This window comes from Elephantulus edwardii, unplaced genomic scaffold (genome assembly GCF_000299155.1).
Source record: "Elephantulus edwardii isolate Elephantulus edwardi_28Jun2011 unplaced genomic scaffold, EleEdw1.0 scaffold00133, whole genome shotgun sequence".
NCBI lineage: Eukaryota > Metazoa > Chordata > Mammalia > Macroscelidea > Macroscelididae > Elephantulus > Elephantulus edwardii.
In genome coordinates, this window is record NW_006399883.1 from 7513668 (window position 1) to 7526398 (window position 12731).

Consider the following 12731-nt stretch of genomic DNA (forward strand, 5'->3'; position numbering starts at 1 on the left):
GAGGCCGCGGGGGCGAGCGGGCGGGGGAGGTGGGTGCGCTTGTCGGGTGGGGCCAAGTCGCGGCATTCCCCCGCAGCCTTCGGGGGATGTACAGACCGCGGGCGCTGCTGCTCCTGGCGGTGGGGTCTCGGGGCGCCCGAGTGCAGGCGCCTGTCTTGGGTCTCCGCCGGGTGCGGGGGCGCACGCTGTCTGGGAGGCGGGAAGATGGCGGCTGGGGTCCGCGGGCCTCGGCCGCTCCGAGGCGGACATTCCCTGCCGCGTCTGGTTGGATACCCCTCGCCTTCGGGAGCTTTTGCAGGCTCACTGGGCGCCCCGACCGACCTGAGCGCCCACACGTCCTTCTCACTCTCAGAACTCGGATTCGGGTACCTTCTCGTCCGCACCCCGCGAGCTCGCAGCCGGCGTAGGGGCAGCATGAGTGGGACGCGGGGAAAGAGGGCGCCTTGCGGGACCCGCGCTCCCACTTCCGAGGGACCGGCGGCCGTGTCGAGTGTATTGTTTATATTAGATGACCGTTCTGAAATAGATGTCCGGAAGTCTTTGGCTTAATGTGGCCGCTTGCTGGAATTTCATGTAGAGAAAGTCGTGAGTCACTTAAACTGAGTCGGTTTTATTTCATCCTGTTGTTGTGTGCCATGGAGAGGAAAAAGATCCATAGCTGACCCTCCAGCAGGTTTTCAGAGGCAGTCAATCCTACAGGGCTAGGTGGCCCATCGTTGTACCACCGAGCAACTGATGGGTTCAAACTGTTTGCCTTTAGGATTGCAACGTGTAGCTTCTTCAGAGCTCCCTGAGATAGCTGAAAAGTCCCTTATTTGATAGTGACTAATTTGACAGGTTATCCTTTGTTTTTTTCACTTCTAAAGTCAGGCTTAGAATGTATAGGTAGACTCTATGAGAGGAAGAGCTATCTATGTACATAATGAAGTAAATATCTGGTGAATTTGGAATAATTCAAAATAAGGGGCCCAGGTGATGCAGTGATTAAGTATAGGCTGTTTATCCACAAGAACATAATGTCAACAGCTATTTGGGAGAAACTTGGGAGTCTAACAAAATCCAGTGTAGTAAATAACCAGTGGGTTGTTGTGTACCATCGAGTTAGAACTGACCCATAGCTGACTCTTCAGTGGTTTTTCAGAGTCTGGGGAGATTGCCCATCATTCTCCCACGGAACAGCTGATGGATTTAAACTGCGTACCTTCGGGATTGCAGCACAGTTTCTTAGCACTGGGCCACCTTCTATAATTAGGTAATTCCTGCTAATAAACTTGTTTCTAGATCCGTGTGGTCAGAGTAGTAAATTAAGGAAAAAGAAAAATGAAAAGCTGCTTTGGATCAATCTTCTATCTTCGAAATCTGTGACATTAAAGAGCATCACTATTTTTAGCAAATTGTTTTACCTTGTACCTCAACTCTTCCCTATAGTAGTGAAGACCACTTTTTCAGTATTTCAATTTTTCAGGAAAAATGATGACATCATGTTTAACTAAAGCCGAGTTTTTCCCACGTTAAAATAGTGTCCACTTTCTAAGTAAAGTCACTTACTAAAATTTAAAAAAAAATATGAAGTTATCACACTTTTTAAAAAATATAAAAAACTTGCATTGTATTGATCTCCAACTCATAGCTAACCAACCTTCTAGAACAAAGTAGAACTACCCCAAAGAGTTTCTGAGACTATAAATTTATTTTTTTAAGTATTTTTTTAATGTGTGTACCGTCAAATCGGATCTGACTGGTACAGGAAGAGCTCATCCTCCTTCAGCAGAGTATCTGGTGGATTCAAAATGTGCATCTCTGGGATTGCAGTGCAGCTTCTTGCCACTAGGCCACCAGAGCTCACCTCTGAGGCTATAAATCTTGGCGAAAGCAGACTGCCACATCTTTCTCTGATACAAGAATATAGAGTGCAAAAAAATATTTTGTTGGCAAAAATCCCGTTCTCTAGTTCACATAGATGTACACTTTTGTGGCAATATTTCATTGAAACTAGAATGCCTACTTTTATATACTATTCTGGTCCCCTCGTGGTTTAGGCACATGGTTTAAATCCACTAGCTGCTTCACAGGAGAAAGGTGGACATTCATCTCTCATGTAATTTACTGCCTCTGAGAACCCACTGGCAAGTCACCTATGGGTAGGTTCTGATTTGATGGTACACAGTAACAACAGAAAGGGACTTTTGACTTAAGGTGCTAGAGAAGAGTACTAGATAGCTCATGAACTGCCAAGGCAGCAAACATGACTTGGAGAGGATGCAACCAGAGTGCTCATTAGGAAGATGGCAAAACTTTGTCTCACATACTTTGGGCATGTTGTTAGGAGGCACCAGTCCTTGGAAAAGGACTCCTGCCCCAAAAAGTGGAGAGTCAGTGAAGGAGGGGAAGACCCTCAATGATTGATTGACACAGTGACTGTAACATTGGGCTCTATTGTGGCAAAATAGATGAAGATGGAGTAAGATGGGGCTTGGTTTAGGTTTGTCAGACATAGGATTGTTATGAATTGCAGTTGACTTGATGACGCCTAACAACAACAGAAGGAACTTTGGTGGCTTAAAGGAGTACACCTTATGCTGGTGAGCTAAAGAACACTTCAAATCCACTAGCTGTTCCCTGAAGAAAAAATGGGCAGTCTCTTCCCATAAAGAGTTGCATGGAAACTCAGCAGAAGATCTCTGTTAACTGATTACAGTTCTCAGCACACACATTGTTAACCAACAGTGATCTGTAACACCACATTTGGCACAGAAGGCTTTCCATGTCATATTTAAAGGACTTCAGGATTGATAAAACCTGAACTGAGGAATTACCAGGTAAATCAGAGATATGGCTACAGTTAAAATTTGGAATAGGCTACATTGTTAATGATAACCCATTGCTGCCGGATTAGTGACCCTGTATGGACAGTAGAACTATTCCATGGAGTTTCCAAGTTGTAAATCTTTGCTAAAACAGATCGCCACATCTGTGTTTTACACTGTTAATGGCAAAGGATGAAAATATTTTGTTGGCAGTCTTGTTCTTTGATATACACACATGCATTTTTTTTCCACACATGCATTTCTATTGGCAGTGTATTTATTAGAGTGCTTTAGAAAAGCGTTGTGTTTAAATTATTATGTTTGTGTGAGTCTGAACCAACCTATAGGATACCCTCTAATGAGTCTTCAAAGGCTGTAAATCACACAGAAGTGATTGCCATTTCCCCCACAGAGCAGCTGGTGGATTTGAACTACACTTGGATTGCTTTTGGTTGTCAGTACAACTCCTTGCCCAATAGGCCACTAGAACTCCCTTCTTGTTCATTGTATTTCAGTATTATGTGCTGTTGATTCAGAACTGACTCATAACAGACCCTCCAGTGGTTTCTCAGAGGCTGTAAATAAATTGCTTCAGAGGAGATTGCCCTTTTTTCTCCTAATGAGTAGCTGATGGATTTGAAGCACCTGACTTTGGGCAGCTCCCTATTCTTATGAATAGTGATGTTTTATTTACAGTATTCACTTGTTGCAAATTGTAAACTAAATGAAACTATTAAGAGAAAAGGCTAAAGTGATTCCCTTTTAGGGGTGTGTCTGGAGATTTTTGTGTTCAGTGATTCTGGAGTAAGAAGGTTTTTCATAAAATTGAATCAAGAAGGAAGTTATTTACATTGAAATAATTATGAAAATATTGGAAAACAAATTGGTGATAAAGTACTGTACTCTTTATTAGATAAATAACATGAACTTACAGCTGGTCTGGTAATTATGCTCTTTAGAAATAGTGATGAAAAGTATTTTGCAATTTCTATAGTAGTTCTAATGTTTTATGAAACTTTTCTGTAATTTTCATTGGTGAAAAAGTCACTGGTGCCATGAAGACCCCAGGGTTTATTGTCTGCATTTGTACTGTGGAAGAAATGGCTTTGTTACAGCCAGAAGTTATTGGTAATACAAATTGGCTATTTTTCATTCCATTTCACAGATAGCAAGAACCTGCACTAGAAGTAGATTTCCTCTCAGCCCATGGGGCTATTAGTATACTTGTGCCTTACTTTTTCTCATCCCTCAAATTTTGCAGAGCTCACAGAGTTGACAGGAAGTAGGAACCATGCATCCATAGAAACTCACTTAGCATTCGGGTTATTGCTGGGTGAGAGTGGTAGCTGCTTCTAAAATACGACACTGGTGACATTTGTGAATGGACACATTAAGGCTATGTTTTGTATTAGCTGATTAAGAAGCTATGTAAAGTGGTAAGAAATAGTAGGGCATTCCTTGGTGGTACGAAGAGTAGAAGTTGGAGGTTTAAACACACTCAGAAGCACTTTGGGAGAAGGGCCTGGTGATCTCCTTCGGAAAGATCACAGCCTTGAAAGCACATGGGATTGCTGTTGGTCAGAATTGACTCACTGACAACAGTATATATATTAGAAGCCATTCAGTCTGGAAATTAAGAGCTTAAGTACGAGGACGTCAAGGTCTGACTGAAAATGCAGCCCTGGGCCTTAAGTTTTTGGTCTATTAAATGGGAATAATTACACCTGCCGTATCCTGTCATTAGTGTGTGCAGAGTACTGAACCAACTGCTTGGCACTCAACAAATGTTAGCTCTTTGGGATTGTCAGCCTCCACTAGTGTAAAGTCTTGTTTCTGCAAAAGACACCAAAAAGCTTGTGATACTATAACATATATCTGACAGAGTAGTTTAAAATGTCTCTGGCTCTTTGTGGTTCTTGCCAAGGGGACAGATCAGCCCTATGGGATCCATTTTCTAGATATGAGAAGTTCTCATAAGATTTCATTGGAAAAGGGTCCTACAGTTTTTTTCAAAAGTTTGAAAATCATTGATCCATTGACAGTCTTTGAGTTAGTAGAAATGTTGGATTCTTCTTAATGACATGAGTATTTCTAAGATAAGTGCTTTAGCCAACCCACCAGTTTGAACCTCCAGGCCCCGTTTTCTCCTCTTAGGGTAAGCTCTTCAGGGAAAGTGTTGGTGTTTACATTATTTTTGTTCTGTGGTTCTGTCACCTGAAGGCATGGTCATATGCTGAGTAAGCTCTTGCATAAGATATACTGCAGAGGGGGCGGTTGGAAATGCTCTGGTTTGGGCATCCCGAAATGAGCATCCAAGAATGATTTAGGCAGGTTCATTTTCAGATACCAAGTTAGGACCACATAGGAATAAAAACTGTGCGTATCTGGTGGGTTCCCAGAGACAGCCACATTGCTTGGCTTATGGCAGAAGGAACAGAGTTGAACTCTGGACGGTCCTGGTCCCCACCTGGGTCTTGGTTTTCTTTATTAAAGTGAATTGTTGCTCTCCACAGTTAAGCATGAATATTTTCTCTCTCACCAGTCCTGGTTCTACCTTGAAGCCAAGCCCCCTTCTAGTCCCCTTATTTCTCCTTGTGCTTGCTTTCTTGCTTGGTATCTGTCTCCAGTGCACACTGCAAAGAGAAAGGGAGTGAATGAGTGAGTTTATGTTCCCTGCCACCTCCCAGGTGGCTGCAGTGGGCCAAGCTGTAGGGTTGGTAGGAACTGTGATTGGTGTTTCCAAAACTGTCCGCCTTGATGTTGCTTAAAAGAATGCCTTGTTAATAATAAGAGTTTGGTAAGCTCCTGGTATGTTTTGTTAGATAAGAATTAATATGTGCATTTTTGTACATAAAATGAGTATGTTACAGTTTTACATTATACATTTTCTGTATTTCATATATTTACATAATACATATTTCTCAATTCTAGAATATTTCTAAGCTCTCTTATTCCACTGTAGTGGTTCTATTTTGGTATTTTGTGACTGTGCCAAAGGCTGCAGACAGACTTTGAGCTCTTAGGTTGTAACTTTTTCTGTTTTTCATTTAAAGACTGGTTTCCTCCAGCCTCACAAGCTTCATACTAGCGGATTTGGCAGAGCATTTGAACAGGAGATGTCTCAGTTGCTAGGAGAGAGAACTTGTGTGGTGTCCCTTTGCACTGATGGTACTAGAATCAGATGACCCTTGTCATCTTGTGCTTAAGATTCCTGTTTTTTTTTTAAGATTCCTATTTTTCATACAACACTATGTATTTTCCCTCAATTACAACCACATCCTGAAAGTTTTGCATGTGAGATTTTAATAATAATTTTGAGCAGTCATGGTCTTAAAAAGATAATTTTGGTGTGAATTTTAATGTTAATAACTGGAACAGACCACCCAACTTAGAGTTGGTTAAGACGCATTTTGAAACCATAAGATGCTTTGTTATTACAAACAAAAGCAACCAACTATCTTTGGTGGACAGTTACATACCTTTGGGTTTCAAAATAATTTTTTTCTTTTAGTTTTAACAAGATTTAGTGATTTTTTTATATAAAATATTAAACTTAAGATGGCACCTCTTTCCCTCAATACTTGTTTAAAAAATGTGGTTTTTAAAAATTAGCATACTCAGCATTATTTATATTTAATGCTTAAAAGTCTGAGTGCAGTAATCTACTATTTTAAAAGTACTGGTGGTCAAAACAATAATTAGTACAAAGCATTAGAAGTATGTTCAATGCTGAATGCTGCATAGTGGGATGGACCTAGGGGGAGGGATTGTATAACAATGAAAGAATTTTTCTTTTACTTTTCAAAGAGAAGAACGAACTGGAGGGGAGGGGTGCTCAGGGAGAGAAGTGCAACAATGAAGGAATGGAAATCCAAAATCTCTGTAAATTTTCATTAAAATAATAACATTTTTTTAAAAAAAGAACTATGTTCAATGCATAGCTTAATATAAAAATCTTTCCTCACTATAGATTTTTACATTAACTGTTAATAAAACTTCAGGCATTATTCTCCACCCCCCGTCCCCCAGTAACCATGTTGTTAATGTACCATCGTATTGGAACTGATTCATAGCTGACCCTCCAGTGAATTTTCAGAGGCAGCAATTGCATGAGAGAAGATTGCCCATCTTTCTCCCTCCAAGCTTTCGGTGGATTTGAACTGAGAGCCTTTGATTTGACATCACAATTCCCTGCTACTAAGCCACCAGAGTTACCTATTACTACATTAGGGAAATGAATGTACAGTCCGTTTCCATTTGTAACACCCATCAATTTCTAGTATAAAATGAAGTAATTTTGTACATATAAAGTTTATTTACATAATTTTCTGATTTTCATTTATTGCAAATGCTATGTCAGTAGATAAACAGACTCTAAAAGTTTGTTAAAGCATTCAAACAGTAGTAACATTAAAGGACTGGCATATAGTTTAATAACAACAGAAAAGCTAGCAGTGTTTTTGTTACAGTAGCACAGCCTATATTCATATCATGGACAGCCAACTAAGAAAGTGAATTCTTGGCCGATGGTTTCTTCTGAATGTGTTAACTGACTTAGCCTTTTTGAAGAAAGGGATGTGAAGGCAGGATAGATGAGCTAAGGTGTTGAGGTTCCTTAGAGCACCCCTCAGACATCGCACACCCCATGACAACTCAGTGATTTATAGTGCTCCATATCTAGTGACTTGAAAGAGATCTTGAAAAAGGTTGCTTTTAATGTGGAATTAATGTTTTTTTTATACTTTAAACAGTTTTCTAAGATATATTAATAAACAGCTTTAGTTTAGAAGAGAAACTTCAGATGTTTCTTATTTAGAGAGATTAGTAACTTCTCTTGCCCTCTTTTCCCTAAATTTTCAATGTCTCTTGACTTTTCTTGCTCTTGTTTCTAGACCATTTTCTGGCTTCATAACCCTGCATTTAATACTTTTTTCAACTCTGCAGATGGTAAAATTACCCTAGAATTTTCCGTGTTTTTCTCAGTGGAATTGAGCATGCTTATTAGAACAGATTTTGATAGCAATGAGGAAGTTCTGCTGGGAAAATAGACCTTTATGAGGTGTGGTGGCTTGACAGTTGGGTGAAACTGTTGTGCTGTAACATTAGGCAAGGTAACATTTTCTGTAATAAACTGAAAATGCAGAGCACTTTATATAAGATAGCATGTTAAATGGAGTGACCCTAGAGCAAAGATGGCTTATACATTTAAAAAAAACTTACTTAAAAAAGAAAGGACAAGTACTCAGTGGACAATATGTGACCTGTTTATGTTATGTTTTTTACTGTTTGGCCCATGTCTGTTCATAAGGATCTCCGGTGGCATGGTACATAATGTATCAGACTGCTAACAGAAAAGTTGGCTCTTTCAAACACAGCAACTATTCTATGGGAGAAAGATAGTCTCTTCCCATAAAAAATTGCAGCCTTTGAAACCTGATAGAGGGTCACTGTGTGTTGGTATCAACTTGATGACAGGGGGTTCTGCTCTTACCTGAAACAAGTTGAAGTAGAATTGGGCCTTAACTGAGACCACACAGCAAAGGTCTTTTGGAAAATGATACAAATAATAAATATAGTGTAGGTACGATTTTCCCTCAGTGAATTCTGACTTTGGTGTAATAGGTTTACTGTCTAGGGCCTGTGTGAATGACTAATAAATCATAAATAGAATTATTAAGTAATATATGTAAGTAAGTGCTAAAAACTTAAACCTGGAGTGCTTTTCTATGGTGAAGTGTTCCCATTTCCTCATTACTCTTTTTGTTGTCATCAGATTAGAGCACTGGCAAGCTCTGCTTTGCTGCTGGAGTTAGCATGTAGGGTTAGATTGTTGCATAGGGAATGCATTTCATCCAGGGGGAGTTATTCTGGACATCCCAATGCAGCCACAGAAGTAGGGAGAGCTGAGCAAGAGGGCTTGGGGCCTGCAGCTGCTCTTTCTGAGCCTTCTGCCTCCCTGCCCAGCAGAGGAAAGAATGTTGTAGAGAGGGTGGGGTAGGCTAGAGTGGAAATACTCCAGTTGGGGTATCTTTGCTTATCCAGGCTGTTTTGGTTTTAGAATTTCCTGTTCCCTCTCATCAGTCTCTCTTGACATTTCTAATAATAAAAAAGATTGAATACTCCCACCCTTTTTTGAGCACACAGTCTTGGATTACAAGTAAATTTCATTCCTAAGTCTGTCTTTGAGTTGAATTTGTCTAAACTAGAAAAGTTAGGTCAGTTTTTATCTGATGTCAGTCAGATGTTTGTCTTAGTGTATTTACGTACTTTATATGCTAAAGAGTATTACACCATTTCAGATACCTTAAAACATCTTTAAAATAATGATACAGTAATAATAAAACACTTTTATTTTTGCCTCAAAATAGTGACCCTTTTGTTATTACAAACAGTTGTATACAAATAACAAAGACTTGACTTTTTAATGTAATGTGCTTTATAGAAGCTGGCTAGGTGGGTTGCACAGAAGTCAGGAAAAAAGTGCTCATAACCCAAAGACTGCTTGTATTGTATCGGGGACAGTAGCTTTCTCATAAGTCTTTTGACTTTCAAAATAGTATTTTCGTTAACTTGCCTGGGGATAGGTTTATTATTTAAATATTTTTTCTATGTTTCAGTTTTAATACCATTTCAGTACACTGTAAGACTTACAAGCTCTTTAAAAATCCCCATTTTTATGTAAATTCTTCCTTTTAAAAATTTCTGTGAATTATGTTAACTAGAAATTTGAGTTATTGAATTTATTTTCATGAAATAAAATACATATTCTGGAGTCTTCACATTGTCTCTTCCTTCATAACAAAAATGAATGACATTTCCTCATGCTATGTCCTATTGGATGTTCTATACAAATAGAACATTTTAATTTCTTTTTAGCTGTATTGCTGACTGTTGTTGTGTATCATTGAGTTGGAACCTACCCTCCAGCAGGTTTTCAGAGACAGTTAATCACATGGGAAATTGCCCGTCCTTCTCCCATGGAACAGCTAGTGGTTCTGAACTATGTGCCTTCAGGATTTCAGTGCAGCTTCTTACCACTGTGGTTGTTGTTATGTGCTGTTGAGTTGCTTGGGACTCATAGAGACCCTATGTACAACAGCTGTAGACCCTGCTCTATCCTGTGCCAATCGCACTGCCTCTGACACACCCATCCCGATTACCCCAGTCACTGAATCAATCCACCTCATAGAGGGCCTTTCCCTCCTGCGCTGTCCCTCCACCCCCCCCCCCCAAGCATGATGTCCCTCTCCAAGGACTTGGCCCTCCTTACAACATGTCCAAAATATGTCAGACGAAGCCTCAGAATCCTTGCCTCCAAGGAGTAGCCTGGTTTAACCCTCTCCAGGATTAATCTGTTTGTTTTCTTGGCAGTCCATGGTACATACTCTTCTCTAGCACCACAGCTAGCTTATTAAAATTATCTTAATTTTTATCTATACCAATCAAAATAATCTCAGGTACCAAACTCTGAAACCATTAAAGCCAGAACTGGCTCATAGTTGATCCTCCAGTGGGCTTTCTGAGGCTGTAAATTAAATGAATCCATCTTCCATGGAGCCATTGATGGATTAGAACTGTTAAAAGAAAGGCTTGACCATTGGCTTAGCAGTGCAATTCCCTGTAGACTATTCTCCAGAACTCCTCTATCAAAATAATCAGATGCGTGAAAATAATTTGTTGATATGCCCCCTCCCTTAAAGAGAGAGACAGTAATTGTTCTTGTTGACTGTGTTGAGTATTAAGAGAATGTGTGTATCTATTATGTATGTAAAAACAATGTGTTAGGCATGGAAGGTAATGGTGTCTGACCTAACTCCACAAGGATAGCAATCTCCATCCACGACATCAGTAATATAAAATTGATAACTGTGAGGTCAGAATTTCCTCTGTGCACTCCCAGCATCTACCTCTACCGATTCTAATATCATTTGTCTCTCCTGGGGTTCTTAACTGCCCTGCTGCTGCTGGCCATACAGAATTCACAGAAAAACACTGAGGATTATGGGCTTTATTAAGGGAAGTGAAGAGGTTATAATTCAGCTTGGATGTGTTCTAAAGTCAGGACAGTTCAGACATGCTTGCAGGTGCTCTAACCTTTAGCTGCCTTATGTTGCAAAACACTCACAGTCTTGCTGGGTCAGTTCCCTCCAGTGCTGCAAGCTTGGGTGAAAGCCCTGTCTCGGGCTCCATCAGCCTGTCTGATATCAGTCTTTGGTTATCACTTAGGCACAGCTCTGGTCCATGTGAATTCAAACCAGGCTGCTGCTTGCTGGTAATGAGATTTTCATTTTCTGCTGCTAAATCTACTTAATTTAAACTTAGTGGGATGGTAGGACTGGCCAAACCCTTCACATAATCTGCTCACCTTTTTTGCATGTTGTTCTCATCCAAAAGGTGCTATGTGCTTCATTCCTGTCATTAAGAGTCCCACCCAGCCATGTGGCAAAAGACAATAGCTAGGGAAGCCAATTTGAAAACAAAATTAAAACCTACTATATTGTTGTTATGTTGTTATGACTCATAGTGACCCTCTGTACAACAGCCCTAAACCCTGCGCTATCCTTCCCCAATCTCACTGTCTGTGACACACCCTACCCCTGTTTCCCCAGTCATTGAATCAATCCATGTCATAGAGGGTCTTCTCCTGCACTGTCCCTCCATCCTCCCAAACATGACGTCCCTCTCCAACGATTGGTCCCTCCTTACAACATGCCCAAAGTATGTCATTCGAAGCTTCAGAATCCTTGCCTCCAAGGAGCAGCCTGATTTAACCCTCTCCACGATGAACCTGTTCGTTTTTTTAGCAGTCCATGGTATGTTCAATACTCTTCTCCAGAACCACAGCTCAAAGGCATCAGTTCTCCTTTCATCCTCCCTAGTCATTGTCCAGCTCTCTGACGCATAGCAAGTTATTGCAAAGAACATGACCTATATCAGGCACACCTTAGTCTCATTAGACATCATTGACTTTGGAGAGGTCTCTAATAGCCGACTTTCCCATCACAATACGTCTTTTAATTTCCTGGCTGCTGGTGCCAAGAGTGTTGAGTGTGGAGCCAAGCAAACTAAAGCTGTTAACAATCTCTTCACCATCTATTATGATGTTGCCAATTGGCCCAGTCATGAGAATCTTTGTTTTCTTGATATTGAGCCTCAATCCACATTGAAGTCTGCAGTCTTTGACCTTCTGCAGCTAATGCTTCAGGTCCTCCTCAGTTTCAGCAAGCAGGGTTGTATCATCTACATAACGCAAATTGTTGATGAATCTTCCTCCAATCCTGAGGCCCCATTTCTCCTTATACAGCCCAGCCTCCCGGATAATCTGTTCTGCATATAGATTGAAAAGGTATGGAGCTAGGACACATATACTACAATATATATGATAGAAGAAAGATTACAGCTAAGTGAGCGCAGATACTAAAGTGTAACCTTTAAATTCCCTAAAAATTAATAATTTTTGTTGTGGTAAGATAATGTAAATCACAGACTTTTCTATTTTAACCATTGTTCAGTGTACAATTTAATGGCATTAGTTATATTCACAAGACTGTGCCACCATCACCACTATTCATTTCTGAAACGTTTTTATCACCCAAATCAGAAACTACCTAATAAGCAGTCACTTTTCATTCTTTCCTTCTTTCTAGCCCCTTATAACTACTAATCTTTCTGTCTGAAGAGATAATATGTCTCTTTTGGATTTTTCATAAAATGGGATCATACAATATCTGTTCTTTGTGTCAGATTAATTTCACTTAGCATAATGTCTTGAAAGTCTTTTATAAGAGTTTAAAAATAGTTCTAATAGAATTAGATGTGACCACGTTCCCATTTTGTTGTATGCTTACTATAATTCATGGAAAGATCAATTAAATCATGATTCCTGCTATTCAAGAGCTCACTGTCAAGTTCAGAAATAAAGTG

The 12731-nt window shown here is 40.0% G+C and overlaps 1 protein-coding gene across 1 annotated transcript in view; it reads left to right on the forward strand.

Moving 5' to 3' along the window:
- Window positions 1-12731, forward strand: part of PKNOX1 (PBX/knotted 1 homeobox 1) — a 74661-nt gene that overhangs the window by 669 nt on the left and 61261 nt on the right. The window lies entirely within an intron of this gene.